Source organism: Juglans microcarpa x Juglans regia, chromosome 2S (assembly GCF_004785595.1).
Source record: "Juglans microcarpa x Juglans regia isolate MS1-56 chromosome 2S, Jm3101_v1.0, whole genome shotgun sequence".
Lineage (NCBI taxonomy): Eukaryota > Viridiplantae > Streptophyta > Magnoliopsida > Fagales > Juglandaceae > Juglans > Juglans microcarpa x Juglans regia.
Window position 1 is genome coordinate 27,077,419 of NC_054597.1, and position 7,659 is coordinate 27,085,077.

A 7,659-nucleotide genomic window follows, 5' to 3' on the forward strand; every position below is an offset into this window, starting at 1 on the left:
TCTTTACAATTTTTCTATAATTTTTAAATAAAAAAATATTTTTTAAAATATTTATTTTTATTTTAATTTTAAAAAATACTATTTTATTCATAAGTTGTAAACAAAATATAAATGGGCTGCAACTCTATCGTTCCTCATAACTTCCAACATTCATAGGATTATTTTATAATTTTTTATACAACTAAATAATACTTTATTAAAATATTAGAATCATCTTTCATTTAAAATCGATTTTTAGAAACTAGTTATAAAAAATTTATATTTAAGAAATTATTTGTAACGATCACTTCATCATCTTCTAACATCACACAAAAAACAAATAAATAGCAATCTCTTAAAGACAATGGTACAAGATATTTGCCAATTCTATATCATTAATAATTGAAGAAATAATTATTATTCATTATTTATCCGTTAATCACTTAAACTAAAAATGATGAGAAGATGATGAAAAAATTATGGCTAAAAATTTATTAATAGAATTTTCTTTGGCAACATTATCTTAAACTAAAAGCCCCCTTAATCTTGACTACTAGGTGAGTTTGGATGTTAAAGTGAGTTGAGTTGAGTTGAGTTGAGTTGAGATAATAAAATATTGTTAGAATATTATTTTTTAATATTATTATTGTTTTGAAATTTGAAAAAGTTAAATTGTTTATTATATTTTATGTTGGAATTTGAAAAAGTTATAATGATGAGTTGAGAGTAGTTTATGTTCCAAACGAAGCCTAACAGTTCAGTGTGTATATGTTGGGATTTTTGTAATTTAGAGTGAATGTTGAAAAAGAAATAGACTTATTATTTTTCTCTCAGCACACAATTTTTTTTTTTTTTTTTATTCAGCATACAATTATTTTTAAGTTGTCCTCTAGTGTTGGATGTGAAGATAATAAAACCTTAAAGGAAATAGAACAGGAATAAGTATTAGGCCCCGTTTGGATTCAGAATATTTCATCTCATTTAATCATTATAATTTTTTTAAATTTTCACACAAAATATAATAAATAATTCAATTTTTTTAAATCACAATTTAACTTTTTCAAATTCTAAAATAATAATAATATTAAAAAATAATATTCTAATAATATTTTATTCAACTTTCATTTTTCATCTAAAACCATCTCATTTCATCTCTCCAAACCAGCCCTTATTTTTCGATTGCATTAGAGTAAAGAGAGTGGATGAGATTATTTATTACTAAAAGAGTTTTATAGTTAGCACCTTAATTTATAATGTCTACTCCATTTTAGATTGTATCAAATTAATAGATTACTAATCCCACTGTCTCCACCTGTTCATTAATTTGTTAGTTTTCATATTAATTGAGGAGATAGGTAACAATTGCTAATCAATATGTTTTTAAAAGAAATATTACTAATTAATTTTCAATTAGCATAATCATTGTTAAAGATTATGTATGTTCTAAGAAAGACATTGTCTAAAATGATCCAATAGTCTAAAATGATAATTGCAGTGAACCCAAAATGAAGTTGGTTTTCTCATGGAAAGTTGGACCTTTCTCCTTTTATTCTATTAAATCCTAATTTCATTTATTAAATATGAGATCTCTTGTCGAATTTATTTTATGAAAAAAAAAGTACATGACACTTCTATCCTATGGGAATGGGGTGTTGCAATTTGGCATCAAAGACGATTGAGAGATTCTGTAGACTTTTTGAAAAAAAAAATAAAGTATTTCATTAATTTTAGAATAAGGTCACTAGGATGCTCTTGGCCCGCTCAAGAGTTATTGAGATATTTTTATTATGGTAGGTGATCAGTGCAAAACTGCAAATGCACAGTATCGTAGTTTTATAGTAAAGTGATGAGAAGAGTATCGTCCTCAGGAATTGGTAACTTACTTTTGACAAATACTGAAATTATACTAATCTCGATTTTATTTAGAAAAGTCACTAAGCTTTTTGTAATTGCAATTTAAAATAAAATTAATTCAAAAAAAATACTCAAAGGAAAAGAAAAAATGTTGTTCAAAGATCAAATCAATGAAAAAGAAAACTTCTAGGAAATCGATTTCACCTAATTCTTCACTATGCTTTACTCATCTAACTAATTGAATTTAATTCTCTCTATTTGTTAGTAAATCTCCACAAACATCCAAAAGCCTTTTTCGATAGTCAATTGAAAATTATTCTTGTTCATCATTTTACACAAGAGTATGCAAATTAATAAAGCAAGAAAGCAATAAAATCAATGTTTGATGACTTGCATAATTTCTTATATTTTATCACTTCTTAACTTTAAACTTTAGTCTAATTTTATTTATTTTTGTTGATTTTAGACTTCATTGTCGTCATTAAATTTTATTTCAGATTTGAAGAAAATAAAGATCCAAATCTGAAGTGATTTGCACTCCACTTATTGAGTTTTCTCTATTTTTTCTGTCATGATGGATAAATCACCTCTGAGCAAAAGAGAAACCCAGCAATAATATCTCTTTTTTTTTTTTTTAGCCTCCCACCTTTTTCGTTCAGCCACCTCAATTCTTGTAGCCTTTTCAAATTTTCAACCACTTCAACCCTTTTTTTTTTCACATACTTTGATCAAATAGAGCATAATTTCCGTTGAACTAACTTTCTATTTAAATCTAGATTTCTACCAAAGTATTTTCTCAAACTGTAAAAGGTAAATCATAGTTTTTCAGGCTTAGAACGGGAATGGTTTATGTAGTTAAAAGAACAAATAAAGGTTTATGTAAAACAAGCTCAAGGGAGTTGACTATGGAAATACACCATGCAAAGATGGCATGATAATCAGGACGGCTGGGAAATCTTTTTGGTTATGACAAAAAAAATTGCCTAGATCATTTATCTAATATTTGGTATCAACTAGGATTTCACCTCAAGGATCCATTAACGGATTCTAGAGTAAAGCAAGATTGAACTTCCCTGACCTAGTTAATTCAGCTCCTTCTCTTCGTAAGCAAAACGGAATAAAAGAAAAACGACTTTGTGCTCAATTATATTCAAGGTCAAAGATTTAAATCAAAATACCCACAAAACTCAGCCTGACATAAAAGAAATTTTTGAAAATTTTTCCCAATCTCATCCTCAATCACAAATTTCAGAATCATAGAGAATTCAATCATACTCAAATGCATGCTTGGTAAGAGAATCCAACAACTCAAGACTGACAAAATCACAAGTAAAATAAAACAAATAGTAAACAAGAAGACAGAATGACTATCGGAGTTTACATCCCCAAACTTAAACTAAACAATGTCCTCATTGTAATGCAAATGTGAGACAAATTGAAGAAATGAAAGGAACTTCCTGGTTTCATGGTGAATCAGCCGTAGTTTGTAATTTTTAGCTCTTTATGTGTGCTAAATAAACATGTATCAAAATTTAAATTATTCAAAAAATAAAAATAATAAATAACAAAAATAAAAGAATAAAAGAAAGTTCTATAGGCTGCCTCCCATAAGCGCTTGTTTTAAAGTCTACAGTTAGACTTTTCAATCTTCATCAATCGGGATCTCCAAGAGGAATAAGTGCACAGTTCCTCTCCACTTCATTGCTAAGTAATGTATCCTGCTGCAAGGCTCGTTCTAGGTGATCGGCGGGTGCATCTTCTTGAAAGGCTTTTTCTACACATTGCTTAATGACATCTACCCAAAAACAAGTGCTTGGCTCTTCTGAAATTCTCATGGCTTGGTAGATGTTGAACATAACTTCTTCCTTCTTTACTCTCAATATTAACTCACCCTTTTGAATATCAATTAAAGCCCTTCCCGTAGCCAAGAATGGTCGGCCAAGAATTAGTAGGACTTCTTCATCTTCCTTCATATCTAACACCACAAAATCAGCAGGAAAAATAAATTTATTCACCTTTACCAATACGTCTTCTATGATTCCACGTGGATACTTGATGGATCGGTCAGCTAATTGCAAAGAAATTATTGTTTGTTTCATCTCTTCGAGTCCTAATTTTCTATAAACAGAAAGTGGCATAAAATTAATGCTAGCACCAAGATCACAGAAAACTTTATCAAAAAATGAATTTTCAATAGTGCAAGGCAAAGTAAAACTCCCTAGATCTTTTAATTTTTGAGGTAATTTCTTTTGAAGAATAGCACTGCATTCTTCAGAAAGTTTCACTGTTTCAAACTCTTCCAATCTTTTCTTCTTAGAAATAATGTCCTTCAAGGATTTGATATAATTTGGCATTTGTTCTAAGGCATCTGCAAAAAGAATATTTATGTGAATTTTTTTAAAAATATCCAAAAATTTAGAAAATTGCTTATCTAATTTTTGTTTTTGAAAACGTTGAGGATAAGGAAGTGGAGTAGAGAGAATAAGAGGATTGTCAGGAAATGAAATTGCTGGAGGCTTGTCAGTCTCTCTTGGTGTATTGTCATCTTCTTCTACTTTATTCTTGCTTTGGCCATTGTTTGCAGCTATAGGGATGGAATTGGTTTCCTTTGATGGTGACCTCTCTATTTCTCTTCCACTCCTAAGTGTGATGGCCTTGCATTGTTCCTTTGGATTCCCTTATGTATTGCTAGGAAAAGTTCCTCTTTGTTGGGCATTGGTGGTTGTGGCTAGTTGCCCAATTTGCACTTCAATATTCTTTATAGCAGCTCCCATGTTGCTACATTGAGTCTCAATGTTGTCCAATCGTGAATAAGTCTTTTTAAACCTTGTATTTGTCTCTTCAACAAAGGAAATCATTGCATCCTCAAGTGACATCTTCTTCTCACTTTGTTGACTATCAAATCTTGGAGCAGGTTGCAGCACATTCTTTGTATTTCCATAAGACAAATTCTCATGATTTCGAAGCTCTGGATGGTAGTAATTTGGCATAGGATTACCATGATAGTTGTAGTTCCAATTGTTGATGTATTGAACTTGTTCTTAACTCGCTTCATTACTTGGAACTATCATACTTGTAGCTGCAACATATTCTGCACTTTGTGGTATCCTTTGGGTTGTCAAAGCTGAAATCTGATGGGATAGAGTAGCAACTTGAGTTGAAAGGGCTGCTAACGGCTCCAATTCATGAATCCCAACAACTTTCTTAGCCATAGTTCTTTCGGTTGGCCATTGATAGTTGTTTGAGGCCATTTCTTCCAAAAGATAGATAGCACCCTTAGCTGTCTTTGACATTAAAGTTCCACTAGAAGCGGCATCAACTATGGTCCAAGTTTGCCCATTTAACTCATTATAGAACACCTGAACTTGCAACCAATCTGGCAATCCATGTTAAGGGCAGCATCGAATCAAATTTTTATATCTTTTCCATGCTTCATAGAGTGACTCGAAATCATTTTGCTTGAATTAACCAATCTCACTCCTGAGTTGGGCTGTTTTTGCAGGTGGAAAGAATTTAGCAATAAACTTTTCAGCCATGTCTTGCCAACTAGTGATGCTTCCCGGTTGTAAAGATTGTAGCCAACCTCTTGCCTTGTCCCTCAAAGAAAAAGGAAACAATCACAGTCTAATGGTGTCTTCAGTAACACCATTGATCTTTACAGTGTCACAAATCTCCAAGAATATCGCCAAATGAATATTGGGATCATCAAGTGGTGATCCAGTAAATTGGGCTTGTTGCACCATGCTGATCGAGACTGCTTTGAGCTCAAAATTATTGGCATTAATGGTCTGGCGTCTTATACCCAAGTAGTTGTCATTCACAACTGACCGTACATAATCCTTCAAGATGCGTGGTTGTGCATCATGTTGTCCGTCAGCCATGGCTAGTACTTTCTTCTTTCTTTGTGATCTAAGAGTTCTTTCAATATTCGGATCGAAAGGAATAATGTCACGAGTTCTAGTACGGCGCATCCAACGTCAAAAACACACCGGGAGAGAAAATAAAATAAAATAAAGTAAAACAAAATTCTAAATTAAAACCAAGATTACTTTGTATCAATATTGGCAAAAATAAGAAGAAATCAATCTCTGGCAAAGGCGCCAAAAACTTGATCTATGCAAAATTGCAAGTGCACAGTATCGTAGTTTTATAGTAAAGTAATGAGAAGAGTATCGTCCTCAGGGATTGGTAACTTACTTTTGACAAATACCGAAATTATACTAATTTTGATTTTATTTAGATAAGTCACTAAGATTTTTGTAATTGCAATTTAAAATAAAATTAATTCAAAGAAAATACTCAAAGGAAAAGAAAAAATATTGTTCAAAGATCAAATCAATGAGAAAGAAAACTTTTAGGAAATCGATTTCACCTAATTCCTCACTATGCTTTACTCATCTAACTAATTGAATTTAATTCTCCCTATTTGTTAACAAATCTCCACAAACATCCAAAAGCCTCTTTCGATAGTCAATTGGAAATTATTCTTGTTCATCATTTTACACAAGAGTATGCAAATAAATAAAGCAAGAAAGCAATAAGATCAATGATTTTAATACTACATAAGTTCATACAAGTCTTTCGATCTCTGTATTTACCTATGCCGAAATATCTAAGATCTATCCTATAATTCCCTATTTTGACATCAAATCACAAGATTAAAATTATCTAATTAATAGCCAGTTAATTAGAAGAAATAAACTCAAAATAAATCAGACAAACATAGAAGAGAATTATTTCAAATTAACATAGAAAAGCAAGCATAATTCAGAACTAGATTACATCGTTTTCTAGAATAAAGAAAATTTAGTTCATGCTAAAAATTAAATTCAACATAAACAAATTCATCATAATTTTTCTTAAGAGAATGGTAGAAAATGAACACTGAAAAGGAATACTAAGCACAGTCCGCAATGGCCTCGAATGTTTTCTTCCTTTTGAATTTCCATTCAGTCTTTTTCTTTTCTTGTGGTAGGTAGAATAGTAATCATGAGCCTCCTCCTTTTGAATTTCCTTTTCTTTCTTTTTTACTTTTTTTTCCCTTTCGTTACCTTTTTTCTTTTTCTTCAGAAAAGTCAAATTCAAAAAGACATTTTCTCTCTTTCGTGCGTGCCTTTTCGTCCCCACGTTTGCGCAGCTCACTCCTGAGTTGCGGAAAAATCAAATTCATTTCATGCGCTGACCAAGTCAAAGCTCCGTTTCGTGTGCATCCCTTCCAGCCTTTCAGCATCCAAGATTCCAGTTATCCCACGCAAGTCAAACCCGCGTGCATCCATTTTGTTCAACACCACCTGGCCCTTAATTTTCGTTTCAAAGTCTAAAGTCAAGTCAAACCATTTGCTTTATGTATATCCGTTCAAGAGCCTAGAAAATTCCAGCCTTGCGTCTCGCATGCATTCAACTGCCAGCTTATAAAATTAAAAGAAAAGTCCTCGTATTGCTCCAAGCCTCCAACGTCTAATGCTTTCTTTTGATTTTATTTTTTTAAAGTATCAAACTCTTCATTTAAATGAGGGAGTTTCTAGACAATAGGCCTCTAAAATTTGGATTTTCATTTTCTTTAAATCTGAAATAAAATTTAATGACGACAATGAAGTCTAAAATCAACAAAAATAAATAAAATTATACTAAAGTTTAAAGTTAATAAGTGATAAAATATAAGAAATTATGCAAGTCATCAAACATTGATCTTATTACTTTCTTGCTTTATTAATTTGCATACTCTTGTGTAAAATGATGAACAAGAATAATTTTTAATTGACTATTAAAATAGGTTTTTGGATGTTTGTGGAGATTTGCTAACAAATAGAGAGAATTAAATTCAAT

The 7,659-nt window shown here is 31.1% G+C and overlaps 1 non-coding gene across 1 annotated transcript; it reads left to right on the forward strand.

Annotated features, from left to right (window-relative positions):
* The first annotated feature begins 5,214 nt into the window (after positions 1-5,214).
* LOC121253768 lies at positions 5,215-5,321 on the forward strand. The gene has a single exon (XR_005938487.1). It is a non-coding gene; the product is annotated as a small nucleolar RNA R71 (small nucleolar RNA).
* The last annotated feature ends 2,338 nt before the right edge of the window (positions 5,322-7,659 follow it).